This window comes from Bidens hawaiensis, unplaced genomic scaffold, assembly GCF_021521415.1.
Source record: "Bidens hawaiensis isolate Kalapana, Puna unplaced genomic scaffold, B.hawaiensis_p1.1 tig00017565_1, whole genome shotgun sequence".
NCBI lineage: Eukaryota > Viridiplantae > Streptophyta > Magnoliopsida > Asterales > Asteraceae > Bidens > Bidens hawaiensis.
In genome coordinates this window covers 238,677-257,690 of record NW_027492654.1, presented here as the reverse complement: position 1 = coordinate 257,690, position 19,014 = coordinate 238,677, and the positions used below count along the sequence as shown (strand labels likewise).

General features: G+C 35.7%; 1 pseudogene across 1 annotated transcript; it reads left to right on the top strand.

The window, feature by feature from the left end:
* The first annotated feature begins 4,173 nt into the window (after nt 1-4,173).
* On the top strand, nt 4,174-13,520 carry LOC143554207 (cytochrome P450 Tp4149-like; annotated as a pseudogene). The gene is made up of 2 exons (XR_013138960.1): nt 4,174-5,084; nt 12,719-13,520. The product of XR_013138960.1 is annotated as a cytochrome P450 Tp4149-like (transcript).
* Nucleotides 13,521-19,014: the final 5,494 nt, after the last annotated feature.

Sequence of the window (19,014 nt, the reverse complement as noted above, 5' to 3'; positions counted from 1 at the left end):
TTAACTTACATTCGTATTGACCATATAAAACAACTTTAATATGTTTAGTTAATCGCCAATATTATTTTTTTGTTATCTAAAAACATTATTTCAATCTTAGGAAAATGTAAGATTTAAACATTTGAAGTGTGTGTGATAATATAATAATAATCTATAAATTTAAAAGAATTTCTCTAAATTACGTGTGATTAAATACCTAAATTTCGGTCATTTGACAAATCTCGTGTAATACACGGGTTCAAAAGCTAGTTTAATAATACATGTTTAATGAAACAACTTTTGAAACAAACATAAAAGTCTTACTTAATACATAATCCATAACATATTTAAAACAAAAAAAAACCCATAGAAGTCTAGAAGCAAATCATAGCATCCATTAAAAATATAACGTCGGGTTCTAACATATATGAAAGAAACGCCGTATGTAAGCATGACTTTAAGAATGCATATCTATTTATTTTTTTAAAACTAAAAAACCTACACATGTTAACAGCTCTTTAAACATGTTAGAACACGAATTTAAAATAAGGCGACATGTTTAAGACACAAAACATGTTAAGCTCAAACCCAAACTGTTAAAGCATGTGTCGTGTCGTGTTAACAATTTCATGCCATGAATTGATAGCCCTAATATAACTCGACGGGCTACGTATATGTAGCTTGTGAAAGCTACTACACAACTACATACTTGTTTGACGATGTGTGTATAATAACCAAGAAAACGAAATGCAAAATTAAATGTTTTCATCAATATGAAACTAGACACATGAATTGAACATCAAATGAATAATAATTTAACCTTATTTATGAAAAATTTTTAATGTTGATGCACAGCCAATAGATGGGAAAAAATAGCACAATATAAAAATCTAATGTCTATAAAAGATAATGTCAATTTGGTAAAACTCAAGCGATGATAAACTCAAACGTTACCGGTCCTGGATGTTGAGGCAGTAAGTCGACGCAAATTCGGTCGATTTCGGTTAAGTGCGTTATGATACCGGAACTAAACCAAAAATGAAACAAAATACATATAAAATTTGAGGTGGATCAATTTTGTGGTGTCAGTTGGAAACACTCAGGCGTTGGGAAGATCCAAGCATTGCCGATCCCGAAAGTTGAGGTGGCGAGTCTACGCAAGGCGGCCATAAGGTCTGTGGCCGGTTGGTCGACGGGCCACAGGCCCGTCTATAAATTATATGCATATTTATTAAAACAATATGTATATTTAGTTTTTAAACTCAATTGCATAACCATTAGTTTGGTCTGGTGGCAAAGGGGTCTTACTCCCAACCCAAAGGATGTGGGTTTTAACTCTCATTTGAGGCATATATAATCATATTTTTATACAAAAGTTTTTTACACAGCCTAATTATAACCAAATAAACTCACATAAAATCAAATTGATAAAAACAACAAAATACTTCTTTTATTTAAGACCCAAAAAAAATTTCATCACATAAAATACTTCGGCCTAATTTTTTTTTCTTTCTCGGAGCCGGCCCCGAGTCTACGCAAATTTGGCTTATTTTCATCACATTGGTTACGCTACCCAACTCAAAACATAATGCAGTGAGTCTGTACGAATTTGTTCGGTTTATGTTATATTTGTCATGTTACCGGAAATAAAACAAGAAAAAGAAAAAAAATAATCTACGGTTAATACGGTGCCACCAAATGACTCAATCGACACTTAGCGGCACCAAAGTTTGTAGTGGTATTATATAATAATTGTTGGTAAAAAAACAATCAAATAATTGTTTGCATTTAGATCTGAACAGTAAACATTTTTCTGTGAATACAATATTCAAACAATTGTTTTCATTAAATATCTAAGATGGAGCCAGCCGCCTTGTTTAAAGTAGATTAAAAAAAAAATAATCTTTGATTAATTAATTTAGAACTTTATATGAGTTGGTGATCAATTGACAAAGACCGTAAACATTTTGGGTCGAGAGTTTTAAAGAGCTTGAGAGGTTTTGGGTTCATATTTATACAATAAAATAAATTCGCCGCTAAAATAATTTAAGAAGCTGGCACATGATCATTTGGTGCTACGATCGAATCAATGAATAAATGCCAATAAGATTATTTCACTATAAACATACTTGCTTTCTCTCTTGACAAATATCAGTTGTTGAAGCATGCACATTTATTTCACTATAAACATACTTGCTTTCTCTCTTGACAAATACCAGTTGTTGAAGTATGCGCATTTCCCTCAACCGATTCCGCATCTTCAACGCTTAATCCCATTTGATTTTAATGTGAATTGTGACACTTGTTGCCTACCTACAATTAGGTTAATAATAGTGATCTTAATTAAACAATTAAGTTTTAAACTTTTAATTTGAGGGCGGAGATTGACACATACGATGATAAATTACGTTTATTAATGAAATTTTTTTTATAATTGGTTAATAAATGGTTAATATTCATAGTTTTTTAAAAGATGGAATCTTTCTAGCTGTTTAGTTTAAAAATACTAGATGCAAATTGTTAAAGGTAATATTTTATGCCTTAGATGATTATTAGTTTATCATTACAATAGGTGTCAAGTGGAAGTGTAGTGATGTATGTAGCTGAGGCATCCTAATAGACCGGTAGACTTGAACCTTGTTTCTACATAACCCGATCAACTCGATCGGGCACTCGCCATCTACTTTCCTTGTTCAACTCTTTGGCAACTAAGGGTGCAAATGAGCCGAGCTGCTCGCGAGTTACTCGAGATCGACCCCTTAAAAAGCTCTTTGAGCCTAGCTTAATCGAGCCCGAGCCCGAGCTCGAGCCTAAAATTATGCTTGTTTAATAAACGAGCCCGAGCCCGAGCTTCACTTATCGAGCTCGAGCGGCTCGCAAGCCTAAATGAGCCTGCCGTTTATATAATTTTTTAAAATATATATGTAACAATTATTAATAAATACATATAATGTTATGAAAAAATAAATAAAAATAACTAAATAATATGTATATACACAAAGTTATAATAGAAAAAAATATATATAATAATTATAATTATATAAAAATAATTGATAAAAAGTAAGCGACCCGAGCCCAAGCTTCAAAATCCATTCACGATCCGAGCTCGAGCTTTGAAAGTAGAGCTCAAAACGATCCGAGCTCGAGCTCAGTGTAAGTTAAACGAGCCGAGATCGAGCCTAGTCGAGCTCGGGATCGGCTCGACTCGTTTGCACCCTATTGGCAACATGAAGAACCAAAAGCTCTGCCTTCCGTCTCTATCTATCCAATGGATGGAAGGGTAAAGTCCTTTGGTGAAAAAAACCTAAGCCTTAACCAAAAAAAACTTTTACTCGAATCCTGATCCAAAAAAACTCGTACTCGAATCTGAACTAACTTGAACTGAAACCCAAAACCGATAAAAAAAAACTAGCCTGAACCCGAGCCAAAGTAATTCGGGTTAGATCTTGGGTCTGATGGTTTCGGTTCAGCCCAGGAAACCCAAAAAACTTTTAGCTTTACGTACAAGCAAATATATTTTTAGGTATAATAGACTAAGCCTTAACCACTAATGTTAATAAAATATGGCCCTAATAAACTGTTGTCATTCTACCTATTATGGATCGACTGTTTATTGTTAACTTATGTTTTTCGTTTATGACTTAGCAACCGTAATCGAACAAACAAATCATTTCCGATTGAATACGATTATGGTTGTAGTTTGTTTTACTCTTATTTTGAATTGTTTATTAGGTTATGTTGGTTTATTATTTGGTTATTTATGTTATCAACAAAGAAGAATACGTTGTTTTAATATTAGCATTATAGTTTTAATTTTTATCTTTTCTTTTCTATGATACTCGAAAACCGATGAACCTAACTCAAAAAAATCGGAACCCGAAAAGCTCGTGAGAGATTTGGATTGGATTTCGGGTCAAAATTTAAAACTTTGAAACCCGAAAAAGCCAACCCGAAAACACCCATACGTGGACCATAGTTAATCCAACCAGTCAAACTAATCAATTCATATATTTATAAAAAACAAAATGATTAGTTAAAGCTCCGCTACTATACATTGTCACACTGCTTATGTGATAGTGACGTAATGATACTTTTGGTTAACTAACTCCCTTTGTAATACCGGGTGATAACCCGTTGCTATATATTCACATGATTCCATGAGACATTGGGTACAAAAAAATTTCTACAAACTTAGAGAGAGTAAAAGCATGGAAATGTTTTTATCCTTACAAACTCACATCCTTTTGTTTTCATGCATCACTTTAGTGATTTGCATTTCTATCAAATGGTTTTTCTCTGATTCCACAAATAGGAAAAACATACCACCATCACCACGAAAGCTTCCCATAATCGGAAACTTCCACCAATTGGGGTCAAACCCTAACCAGAACCTCCAAATATTATCCCAAAAATACGGTCCACTCATGTTCCTTCACCTTGGTAGCATCCCTACACTTGTAGCATCTTGTGCCGAATCAGCCAAAGAGATCATGAAAACCCATGATCTCTCATTTTGTAGTCGACCAAGCTTAGTTATGCCCAACATACTGCTCTATGACTCCAAGAGCATAGCATTTGCTGCTTATGTGGAATACTGGAGGCAGTTGAAGAGCCTTGTGGTGCTCAAGCTTCTAAGTACCACACGAGTTAAGTCATACCAAAAAGTGAGAGAAACCGAGATTGGTCACATGATTCAGGTGCTTGAAGAAAGTTATGGGACTACCGTTGATATGGGGTCGATATTTTCTTCGCTAACAAACAACATAATTAGCAGGGTTGCCCTCGGAAGGAAACTTGATGGACCAAAGTACAAAAAATTATTGTGTGTATTTGTGGAGACGTTTAGTGTCTTTAATATTGGTAGTTATATTCCATGGTTATCATGGGTAGATAAAGTCATTGGTTCAGTAGGAAAAGCAGAGAAAATAGCTAAAGAATTTGATGTGTTTCTTGAAAGAATTATTGAGGAACATTTAAACAAAAAAAAGGGGAAGGATGCTATAAGCAACGAAGAAGAAGACTTCGTTGACATTTTACTAGATCTGCAAAAGGATGACACATCTGGCTTTACCCTTTAAAGAGATTCCATCAAAGCTCTAATCTTGGTATGATTTCTCGTTTCTCCATCTTTCTTTGATATGCAGTGTTATCATCGATAACTAAAACCATTTTCTTTTTGTAAAAAAAACAAAAAACGTACGGAAAGTAAGAAAAACATCATGGTTCTGGTGTACCTAGTATTGTACTAGGCATCTTTATTATCAATTTATTTTAGGGAAAATTACCGATCTTACCCATTGACCAACACCTTTTACCAAAATAAACATTGAAAAAATAAGTTTGCAAATTAATTAAACCAATAGCAAGCCTCCGCATGGTCAATTCTCTCCATGTCAGCGAGAAAAAAAAATGATTTTATCATCAAAAAGTAATATATATATATATATATATATTGGAGATTTCAATTAAGATTCACTTTGAGTTTTAAGAACTCGAAAGAACTCAGTGTAACGATTTTTTTTCGAATTTTTTTTACACATGCGTAATATATGTAAGTTACATACACGTAAAAAAAATTACATAATTTTTTACGCACCGAGTCGACTTTTTACATATGTGTAATGGACGTAAAAATTAATGTAACCACTTACATATTTATTTTCTCTCCTACTTTGACTTTTTTGTCAGATTTAATCTCAACCACATATTCCAATCCATTTAATTAAATGTGTGGCCTATAATTGAGTTCTTAAGTTCTTAAAACTAAACATGGTTCTCAAAATATCCCTCCCATATATATATATGATTTGGTTCATTTCAAAAGTATTCTTAGGGTGAGAAGTGCGAGAAAATATTTTAACCAATTAAAAGTTTCTATTTAATTTTGAATTATTTAATTCCAGAAGTATATTAATAAAAGGTTTAAGAGCTCCTTTTTGTAATTCATACTATTTAATGTTAAGTTACAAATGACTATAATTTAATCTTTAATTTTTAATTTGATTTAATCTTAAAAAATACATAAATCAAAACCACCATACTCATACTATTAAAAAAATTAAATTAACCATCATAAAAACAAATACTTACACAAATCATAACATTAACCTACACATGGAATTAACGTGTTAAACGTGAAAATCAAGTAAATTAATTACAAGTAGAGTAATTATGTAATTACATAATAGAGTAGTTATCATAGAGTACTTACATAATTACTCTACTTGATTCTCACGTTTAGCACGTTAATTTCATTATATATGTATTATTTTATACATTATCTCCGAGTCAACGAGATAATATGACTTTTTCTCGCTGGTTCATTAAAAAAGGAATTCTCTTCCAATTATAAAGAATTCAAAATTAATTGTTTTTCATTTATAAAAAAAGCAAAAATGATTAAACAAAAACTAGAAATAAAATTTCAATTATCGGCCATTTAAAAAAAAATCAAAAATTATTTCGTTTTCTTTAACAAAAATATAAATCGATTAAAAAAAATTCAAATTATAATATTAAGAAATTTCAGTTATGATTAACTAAGTTAATTAGGACCTTCTTCACAAACAAATAAATAGCATTTTAAAAAAAGAAGTTTTAAAACCGTTTTAGAATTGAAAACATGATTAAAAGTTTTAAAATTTAAAATTTTTAATTACATTCTAGCACGAGAATAGATATTTTTCAAAAAAAAATAATAATTTATTTCAAATAAAAACTTAATACATTTTTATTATTGAATAATGTAAATAATACACTCTATAAATGGAAAAATCATATAAAAAATTTAACCGTTTGGTAAACATAAAGTATATTTTAGAAAAAAAAACAATTTAAAAAGTAATTCTCGTCCTAGCAAGAAAGTTTGTGGCACATCAGCGAGAAATTGTGAAGAATTCTCGCTCAAACGAGAATTTAAAAAAATATATATAAGAAAACTCAATGCTTATTTTTGTAAAAAGGGACATATCCTTTATTTTCCCTTTATTTTATTAATGACGGTGATCCTATCATCCTAGTGCTACTTTCAAGATGCTTAAATAATTAAACAAGTACACCTAATTCTTAAATAATCAAATACAGATGTGTAAATTACTAAACATGTAGTCATGTACAGCTGGTTATTATAAAACTAGTTTGAGGCCCGTATATTACACGGGTAATTGTTGAAAATTTTTTCTTTTTAGCAATTAAGTGAAATACAGACAATAAATTGATCATATATTGTTAATACTGTTACAATTAAATTAAAATTACATAAATTACATAACTAAGATTACACAAATATGTTATAAATAGGTAAAAACTACGTTTTACACTACATTTGCGATATAATATGTAAAATATCATAGCTTTTAATCAATTAATATTATGTTATTTGAAAACATTTGCTCATGTTATCCAAAAAACATGATTATCTCAAAAACCATATATGATGATATAATCATTCCTAGATTATTTGCAATTTGAAATTTATTGATCATGATAAATTTTTGTCATTAATATTCTGTGTATAGCATATTTTTAATTGCCTTTATAATTTACAATTAAAAACTGTATAATCAAGCAACATAAAAACTAAAATTTAGATATAACAAAATGATTTGTTTATTTCATATGAACGTAATTGTCATGAAAATGACAAATACATACTAACATTTAAACCATGTTCAAATAATAGTGATTATTCTAAGTTAGAAGAATATTAGAAGATTAAAAGTTACATAAAGTGAAGGTGGTGATTCTTATTTATAATCGTTAAAAGTAAAGCTGTCACTTTTACCAGTAACCTAAAACCCAGCCCATGAAAACCCGTACCTGAACCCAAACTAACCGGACCTGAGAAACTCGAACACAAGAATATACTAACCCCAACTTGAACCGAAGTAATTCGGGTTGGTTCTTGGATCCAAATTCTATGTTTCAAGTCAACCCGGAAACTTTAGTTTTTAAATCATATGTATTTTTAGGTATTAAAGGCTAAGCTACTGACGTTATCATGATTTAGCCCAAATCGATTGTTCTCATTCCAAATATTATGAATCGAATGTTTATTGTTTATTATTTTGGATATAAACTATAATAAACAATTTAATTAACACTTCAAAATTCACTAATAATCTATTGTCAATTCATATGGAGAATACTTATTACAGTATATGTAGTAATAGATTAAGTTTGAATAAACCTATAATTTTAATGTCATATATTGAAAGAACTTAAAAAATAAGAACCATATATGAAAATTTGTTGAAAAAAAGTGAGGAGGGTTGTGGGATTGACAAATGACAAAAATGGTAGGCTTTTATTAGAATAGATAGATAATTACATTTCATTAACCAAATTAACCATTAACAACAAGGTGTTCGATGAAATGCTCGGTGTAAGTATTTCTATGAGCTTCGGTTCAAAAAGCTTTTGAACCGTCGGGTAGCTCTTGTTTCTGTTTTTTTTTTCCTTCTCGTTTTGAGGTGGAGACATTGTCTAAGTGTCTCGGTTGAAGTTGTTCTCAATTCGGTGGTTTTTTTTTTGGCCATGTCTAATGGTTTTTGGCCTTGCCCCTTTAAGGGGTTCCATTGTTGCCCCGATGGTGTTGTTGGGTCTAAGGGGATCCGAAGGCTTATGCCTCATATTAAAAGTCACCATTTTGGTTCGGATGATAGAAAAGATACTTTGAAGCGTGCTATTGCTGAAGACCCTTATCTTTTTACCTTTGTTTGCGAAGCCCTTAGGTTGTCTGAACAATGGTTGTGTTGGGAGTGCATGCGTCTTCGTTCCTTCCGTTGGGCGTGTCACCATGAAGATCGGGTTATTCGGTTTATGCCAAGGGAAGGGGATGAGGAGGGTTTTATTGTGGGAGTCCCTAGACCGTGTGTCACAACGGGGGCTTCCTCGTCTGGAGAGGCATGTGTGGATGTAGCTCTCCTTGACCGGGTTTTTTCTCTTCCTATTAAAACTGTTAAGAGCATCCCTTTTAGTTGTCTCATGGCGTTTGCCCAAGCCTTGACCACAGCTTTGGACAACGTGGTGGCTATGCCTGATTCGGTTGATGCGTGGATTCGTTTGCTACTTTTACCTCGGTGTACGCTGCGTGTGTTTACGCCAGTCAGCCGCCAGGATAAGAGGTCGGGCAACAGGAAAACCGGTCAATGCCTCATTATACAGCGGGCGCTAGCCCAATGGGGTGATCGTGAGGGGTTTGGCACTCTCATTCAGTCTTTGTTTGTTCAACCTGCGATGGAGGGCCCAAACGGTTTTAAAAAAGGGTCTGATAAAAAAAGCGAGGATAGGGGTTCTAACGTCAAGCAATGTTTACGTAAGGTTGTCGATGGTCATTTTACCGTTGCAGTTAAGGTTCTATGTTCTTCTGGGGTCACACCACTTAATAAGAAAACTTTGAAGGCTCTCGAGGATAAACACCCGTGTATGCCCCCCCTACCATGCCCGCTTTCTTACCAGCAGAGCCTCCCCTTGTAGCAGAGACTGACAGTGTACTGGTGTGCATCAAATATTTCCCTAAAGGGACGTAGTGTGGGAGAGATGGTTTGAGGGCTCAACACCTTGTGGACGCCCTTTGTGGGGAAGGGTCTGTGATTGCGGCTAGTCTGCTTAGGGCGACTGCAGCTATGGTTAACTTATGTTTGAGGGGTGGGTGCCCTAGGAGTTTGGCGGGGTTCGTTGCATCTGCTCCCCTTACGCCTCTTCTCAAGCCCGATAATGGTATTAGACCTATTGCAGTGGGTTCAATCTGGAGGAGAGTAGTCTCCAAGGTGGCTATGAAGGGGGTGGGGAAGGATATGGCCAAATACCTTGGCGACTTTCAGTTTGGGGTAGGGGTTCCAAACGGGGCTGAGGCAGTTCTTCATAGTGCAAATAGATTTGTAAATGCGCACCACCGAGACGGGTCGTTGGCTATGCTTACCGTCGATTTTTTGAATGCCTTTAACCTTGTGGATAGAACTGCTCTTTTAAATGAGGTAAGGAAAATGTGTCCATCCATCTCTGCTTGGGTTGATTTTTTATACGGGCAACCAGCTAGGCTTTATGTGGGAAATGATAATATTTGGTCTTCCACAGGGGTTCAGCAAGGGGATCCCTTAGGGCCTCTCCTGTTTTCCCTTGTTTTACACCCCCTTGTCCACCGGATCAGAGATCGCTGTAAGCTTCTTTTTCACGCCTGGTACCTGGATGATGGGACCCTTATTGGAGACGCTACTCAGGTTGCCAAGGCTTTAGACATCATCAGAGTGGAGGGCCCCTATTTGGGCCTCCTTCTCAACATAAAAAAAACTGAAGTTTTTTGGCCTACATGTGATGGGGCGAAGACTCAAGAGGGTTTATTTTCGCGGGAGATTGGTATGCCGGTGCATGGTGTGAAACTTTTGGGTGGTGCTGTCAGTAGAAACGAGGAGTTTATTAGTGGCTTGGCCCTCAAAAGAGCAAAACGTGCGGTTGAGCTGATGGAATGCCTCAAAGACCTTTGTGACCCTCAAAGTGAACTCCTCTTGCTTCGTTCGTGTATGGGGGTCGCTAAACTACTGTTTGGGCTTAGGACGTGTCAGCCTTCCTATGTCGGAGGAGCCGTCTCTGTTTTTGACACGGGTCTTCGGAAAGCGATCGAGGACATTGTTGTTTGTGGTGGTGCCTTTTTTGGGGACCTCCAATGGAGGTTAGCTTCCCTCCCAACCCGTTTTGGGGGTCTTGGGATTTGCTCGGCCGAGGATGCCTCTTCCTACGCTTTTGTGGCTTCAAGGGCCCAATCTTGGGTTCTTCAAGACCACATCCTACGGGAGTGTGGGGGTGGGTTGTTTGACTCTGATTATAGGGGTGCGTTGGATACCCTGCATAATTCTCTTCCTGATCTTGATCTTGGCGGTTTCGACTTTAAAGACACCGCCCCTCCTAAAGCCCAGAAAATTTTGGCGAATGCCTTATATGGTGAAATCGTCAAGACAGTTGAAGAGAAGTTCGCTTTGTCCCCGCGACAGCGAGCCGTGTTTGAGTGTTTACGTGCCCCTCACGCTCAGGATTTCCTGTCAGTTGTTCCCATTGAAGGTTTAGGGCAATGTATGTCGCCAGTGGAATATCGGGCCATCCTCAAATACCGGTTGATGGTACCCCTTTTCCCGGTGGATGACCCGTGTCCCGTATGCCGAAAGGCTTGTTTGGATTCTTTTGGGGAGCATGCAGTCCATTGCAAAGAATTACCAGGCTTTAAATATCGACATGATCTAGTTCGAGATGTGCTTTACGACGTCCTTAAGCGGGCCGGGATCTCGGCAAAAAAGGAAGCCCCGGTGAACTTCTTAACCGACCCTTTAGATGGGAGATCAACCCTACGACCCGCTGACATTCTTGTTTTTGGATGGGAAAAAGGGAAGCACGAGTGCGTTGATTTGACAGGTGTGTCCCCCCTCGTTGGGCTACGGGACCATGGGTTTGTGGTGGGTCATGCGATAAACAAGGCAGAGGCGGGTAAAGTAGCTAAGCACGAGAAAGCTTGCCTTGAGAATCAGCACGTGTTCATACCGTTTGCTTTTGACACCTTTGGTGCTCTCGGCCCTGACGCGGTCCAGTTCCTTAAGCGGGTTCAGCAGGTGGTCAGCAGTAACTCCGCCCATGCTAAAGGGAACGTTGTGTTTAGTAGGGTAGGGTTTGCTATTCAGAAGGGGGTAGCGGCGCGGCTTGTTGCCCGTCTATCTGCCGTTAGTCTGTAATTGTCCCGGTGTAAACGTCAATAATATTAATAAAAAACTAATATGAATTCAGATTTTTCTTTAAATTACCAGTTAATTCAGCAAATCATAGCAAAACATGTGTGTACACTCCCTTAATTTGTCGGATCTGTCCCGCAAAGGTAATCACATCAAAGAGATATGTCACACCAACGTTATCTCCTGTATCAAGGTGATATGTTCACCAAGGTCTTCTCCTTCACTAAAGTGAGGTGCTAGACTAAATTATAATGATGCTGTAAATTACCACGTCTTGTTCTAGTTCAATAGTAATTTTTCAAAAGTTGTTTTCTTTAATAATTTTCTTGGTGATCACGCCTTTTTTCTAATTCATGTAACAATCTTTTGAATGGTATTAATTACTTCATCCTATAGACTAGCGAATTTGTATATTTTTCTTAAGGACCAAATACACTATGAAAACAAAAATAAAAAACGTATCGGCATTCTTCTTCTAGGTTTCTAATGTAGATTTACATTTAAAAAAAAAGTAAACAGAATGTCCATGGTTCAAGAAAACAAAAGAAAACAAGAATAAAATACTTTCTACCTTTCTCTACTCTAACAAAAGAAAACTAATGATGGGTTTATATAGCACCCACAATTATAATCCTACTCAAACTATGAACATAAACATACTAGACTTCAAATTTATTTAATAATAAATAAAATATAATTATGGCACCAAGTTATTCAACTTGGTCTCTGAACTTTGGATCTCCACCAAACCGCCCCTTGAGATCTTCCATACCACCCTTATACTTTTCGTATTATTCATTCGGGTCCTTCAAGTTGGTATTGCACCAAGTTTTACACATGCCCAATCATTTACCAGGCATAATTTAATAGGGATAAAATGTGATATTTCATTATTTTGTTATTGAATCATTTGTTTTGTAAAGGAAAAAAGATATATTAGATTTAAGCTTTCAAGTTGAAGTTTCAAAATATGCATTCAAGAAGCAATTGTAATCTTGAAACTTCGTACTGTGTTCCTTTTGTAGGAGGCGTTCGCAGCTGGAACTGAGACTACGCAAACAAGTCTAGAGTGGATAATGAGTGAGCTAATAAGAAACCCAAGAGTAATGAAAAAGCTCCAACATGAAGTAACAGTAATAGGACAAGGAAGATCCATGATTTCCGAGGAGGAATTGGAAAAAATTCCCTATCTCAAAGCTGTCATAAAAGAGGCATTGCGATTGCGTGCTCCATTCCCACTTCTTCTTCCCCGAAAATCAATGCAAGATGTAAAACTAATGGGGTATGATATCGCAGCAGGCACACAAGTGATTATCAATGCTTGGGCGATAGGAAGAGATCCTTCCTTGTGGGAAGAACCAAATGAGTTCAGGCCTGAGAGGTTCTTGAACAATTCTCTTAACTGTCAAGGGTTGCAGTTTGAATGGATTCCATTCGGTGCTGGCCGTAGAACATGCCCTGGTATTCAATTTAGTGTACCTATTATGGAGCTCGCATTAGCAAACGTCGTTTATAAGTTTGATATGGCGTTGCCAAATGGAATAAAAAATGAGGATTTGGACATGACCAAAGCATTTGGTATCACAATCCATAGGAAGTCAAGTCTCCTAGTTTCGGCAAGCCCTCGATTTTAATGGTTTCTCTTACAATACAAACTTCTATAATTTGTAAGTAACTTGTGTGCCTTTAGACATGGAGAAGAAGTTACATCCTCCCACTACCCCCACTATCTTGTTTTCTTTAATGTCTTTTTTTGGAATAAATTGGAGCTGGTATTTCCTTCATAAAATGTAGAAAAGTAATCTTTCAACTTTCAGCATTGTGATTCGAAGTTATTTAAAGTGTCATTTAGCAATCTTTTCATCTTTCTCCTACTAACATCATCCTAGCTTGTTTCTACTGACTTCATTGTCCGTACAATAGCCAAGAAGCGGTATAAAACCTGGCCACTACATTGCCACCTTGTGTATGCATAACAATATGCCATGTCCATCCATCGCAACTTTATATTTTCTAGGCAGATCACAAGTAGAAGCAGTGGCGGCCCAACAATTTTGAATGCCTAAAACGAAATAAAAAACAGAGGCTTTTTTTCATTGTTTTTATTCGGTTAATAGTTCTGAAGTGATTCAATTTATCCGACCTATTAGCTAAAAAAACAACTCAAACCAATCTATATATGTCCAACAATAATATATTAAATTTAAACATGAGTTATGTTTAATACATTTTATACAAAAATTTCTTAGGTCATGATTGAAAAAAAAAAGAGAGAAGAAAGAAGAAGACCCCTTTTTATTACAAGTGCGAGACTAAAGACAAAAAAATATTATAAAAATGAAATGCATAAACAGGTCATTAAAAAATAAATCTTCATGAAAAGTGTTTTTGAGTATGCTTAGACCCAAGACAAATCATGAATCATAACATGATAGATCCAACAAGGTTCTACGATTGAAGGCTTGGGGCATTAAGAAAATTGGACCTTTATTTTTGGCCTAAAGGGACATGTTGTCACACCCCGATCAAAGGCAAAACATGCCGGGGTGCAACGTGAGTGGACAAATACACAAGACACTATTTAAAGTGAACTTAATCAACTCATTTATTTTATAAATCAATAATCAACACATCTCGTTCACACAAACAAAATTGAATACAAGTAACAATTATATTATTTGTTTTACTAATACCCTAATAGTCTTGGTAAAGTTTTCATCAAGTCCTCGAGTCAACAAAAGTCAAACATGTAACATTTCATAAAATAAAGTTTGTCAACACAAAGGTTGGTGAGCAATTCATAAGTTTGAGCATATAAGTATATAGTAATAAAGAGCCACAAAACTTGTATACAAAACAATAAATAAAAGCTATAAATTTAGATAAAATAGTTATCGCTAACAAGTTAGCGACACACAACTATAAGGGGTTGCCAAATAGTTTAGGATTTTATAGACAGTTGCTAAACACATTAGCACCACCTAGCTACAAGGGGTTGCCGAGTAGTCTAGGATTTAATAGTTATCGTTAATTGCATTACGTTAACGACACCTTGCCATAAGGGGTTTGCCAAATGGTATAGTATTTATAGTTCCACCATCCAAAAGCGATAAACACATAAGCATATAAGTATGTAAGCATAGAACACCAAATCGAGCAATTATTCAAGTAAGGTATACAATCACGTTTGTGGGTTTAAGATTCAAGTAAATAAAGCATTTAGTTTGATAGGTATGAAATGTCACCCCAAAACGAAAGATGGAAAAAGGGGTATGAAAGTACTCACCTCGATTGACGAATCGGGAAATAATAAACGATCGACATATAAAAAGCTTGTGAACGAAACGAACGAATCCGACTTAAAAGCTAATTGAAAATGAATAAATAAAATATATTAATGAACTTGAAACCATAATGAAACTATATTGGAAACATCGAATGAGACGGTTCGGTTGTTAATCGGGTTACCGGTTAGTTTGCTAATGATTAGGGACTCGTACATAATTAATAATTAGAATAAAAATAATATTATTTTATTGGGGCTTTTAAATAACTAAACCAATATTAAATAGAAACAGGACGGGTTTTAAATCAAGAGTTCAGTTTCATAAAATGAATTGATAATAAAGTTTATAATAATATTATTAATGATAAAAGATAGAAATAATAATAACGATTTTAAAGTAGGTTTTATATATATATATATATATATAGATATATAAGATAATGAGGTTAATATTAATAACAATAATTATTCTAATAATACTAATATAGAATAATAATTATAACAATAATTATTATTAATAATACAATTATTAATAGTTATAGAATAGAAATCTTTGTATTAATTATAATGTTGTTGATAAAAATGATAATAATAATAATAATAATAATAATAATAATATTGATAGTAATAACGATACCATACTCGATGTCAGTTCGATTTTTAAACGAGTTCACAAAAAAAACTATAATAATATTGTTGCTAGTAATTAATGATAAAGTATGATTTTAATAGATAATAACAATATGATCCTTAATAATATTAATAACAACTTTAATATTTATAAAAATAATGATAATAATAACAATATGTGTAATAATAATAATAATAATAATAAAATCTAGATAATAAATATAATGTTAATATTAACTTAAATAACTTGATAACAACAACAAACCAAAGTTGGTCACATAAGGAAATCGAACCCATGACCTCGAATTAAAACACACGCACCAACTAACCGCTCTAAAAGACCATAGTTAGAATTTAGGAAGCATTAGTCTTAACCCTTACACTTAGCATCATCATTTCCAAAACAAATTAAAACCCAGATTCGATTAGTTCGATTAATTACCAGTTAAACTGAAAGTCACAAACAAGTTCAATACCTGAACTCGCAGCCGGAGATGAGGAACACAAGGGCTCGCCGGAGCCGATTCCGGCCGCCGGAGGCGCGCCGGAAAAACGGTACAGAGAGAGAGAGACGAGGCGGAGAGAAAGAGAGGGAGAGAGAGAGAGAGATGAGGCGGAGAGAGAGAGCGCCAGAGAGAGAGAGAGAGAGAGGCCGAGAGAGATAGAGATGTCGAGGAGAGAGAGTGAGCCAGAGAGGGTGAACCAGACGGCGACACACCGGTGGCCGGTTTGTTCCGGTCACTGGAAAAACGTGTAGAGAGGAGAGGGAGCTTCGGCGGTGGTGGGGTGGCTGAGATGGTGGTGGTGGTCGGCAGGGGTGGCGGCCAAGATGATGGTGATGCGATGGGAGGTGGTAGCCGGAGGTGGTGTTGGCTGGTGGTGGCCGGAGCTGGTGGCCGGATGTGAGCTCGCCGAAAAACGGCTGGGAGAAGGGGTGACGGCTAGGAATGTTAATATGTTAGGGTTAGGGTTTGTTTGTATATATAGGTGGGTATAAAAGTTACCCATTTGGCCCCTCAAGTTTGATATTTGGTTTATAATGATTTAAAACTTATATAACTTTAAAGAATTTCACTTTAGTCCCTAACGTTTACTTAACCGAGCTTATAAATTATAAATAACTGTATTTGACAAACCCCACACACGCTAGAGTTATAATATCAATAATTTGATAAAATGCCGGTTCGGGTTTACAAGTTTAACCACAACTACGAAGGATAATTTATTAAATAAAACGCGAAAAAAATCGACATGTTACAGATTACAAAATGAATATAAAACAAGACTCAAATTTGACGAATGTCACACATGTCCTCCTAATTACCGAAGATATGCAATTGCAAAATGAAAAATGGAAAAAATAAGCGTCTGCAGGGAATCAAACACGGGTTTATACATTACCAGCTAAGTAGCCTTACCAATAGACTACCCCAAAGATATGCGAATGAAAGCATAGAACAAGTAATATATATGATAAATATATAATTTTTCTAAAATGAAGGCCCAAAATATTTAGGGGTCTAAAGCCTTAGCTTTACTTCTTTAGCTTGCTGGGTCGGCCCTGAGTAGAAGGAGAAGCACAAAACTCTAGGGAAAAAGGTAATGCTAACATGCGCTACGTACCGGATGCTTACAAAGTCGAGTTATGTTGTATGGGCTTTGAAGATGTGGGTGAACATGAAAGCAAGAGGAGTGTGATTAGTACGTATTGCGTAATGAGGATGTCAAAGAACGACACGGTAGTATGAAATTGGTCATTATTTATGAAGTAGTTTTGGAGGAAGTGATGCTTATGCTAGATAGTGGAAGAGGATTCAACAAAGGAAGCGTGGAGACGTTTTGATCGATGCATACAAGTACTGAATGAGTGAAAAGGAGAAGTTTCAAACATTGATAAGTAACTTCGACGTGAACTTTAGAATGAGAACGAATCGATTGATGAGTTCACCATGAGGCTAAACACGATTGTGACTAATTTGTTGCAACTTGGATAAAACGTCCGTGAGATTACAATGGTGAAGAACTTTGTTCGAGCAGTCTTAATTTATGATACTTGTGCATATTGTAACATCTTGGATTATCTACAGAGTATGTCAATCGTTAAAGTTTTAGCATCGTCGGCTCACATGCCACAGAGAACCACGGGGCGGCCCCAAGTCCGGCCATGTAACATCATGAGACTTTAATGCCGCCAAAAGTTGCCTAGACAAACAGCTGCTTATTACTTATTAGCCGACAGTTTGCTGGGAATCAACAAGGGCAGCGGACGGACGGCCATCTTTCGCCGTTAACCCCGATATAATCAACCGCGTTTTGCCACGTGATGGAGAATGATTCATCAAAGAGTAACACGTGTCAATGACTCATCAGGCCCGACTCCAAGAAAGCAAAAAAAATTTTGGACCGAAGGCGAAATTTTTTTTGGCCTTAATTAAAAAGGAGTATTTTGTTGGTTTAAACAATTAAATTTTTATATAGGTTTACTTGGTTATAATTTGGGTTGTGTAAAAAATTTTTGTATAAAAATAGGATTAAACATGTCTCAAATGAGACTTGAATCTATAACATTTGGTTGAGAGTAATACCCCTTTGCCACTAGACAAAGCTAGTTGTCATGTAATTAAATTTAAACATTAAATATACATATTGTTTTTAATAAAAATAAATATAATTTTAAAAAAAATTTCGGGCCTAACGGGTGTCGGGTCTGTGGCTGTCGACCACCCCGCCACCCCTATGGGCCGGCCCTGTGACTCATTGCCCAACAGACCACTGCTAGTACCGCCGACTGACACATTTTGATGTGTCTCGGGTGACGAGGGGGCGTAGGACGGAAACAGACCGCCGCCATTCTACCGATCGTACCATGGGGGTTATATATATATAATATATATATAGGGGCGCCAATGGGCTTTAAACCACAACGGGACATTATTGGTTGGGGCTTCGATGCCTCCGGTGCTTACGTGGCGGTGGCGTAGCACTGTGAAGGGGTTTCGATGCCGACACCATAGAGGATGGTCTAAGAGCATTCACATCCCATCCCTTAAAATTATGTGTGGAGAGTTTGCAAATTATAGGGTGGGGTTGTGAGTGTAAATTATAGGGTGGAGAGAGAAATGTAGTGATTTTTTGTAAATTTTGGGAAACATTTGGGGAATATTGTGTGCCTCTATTTATTTTTTAATATTTGTTGGATTGTTTGTGAGTATAGGAGAGAGAAAACTGTAATAATAAAGATATAAAAAATATTATTTAATTGAACATGAGATAGAAATGTAGTGTTTTTTAGAGTAATTATAGAGATAGGGATAAAGAATGGGATGAAAATGCTCTAAGGATGCTCATTAGGGACATCAAGTCCCGAAGTTTTCCTCATAGCTCGTGTAGACGCTCAAGAGCCTT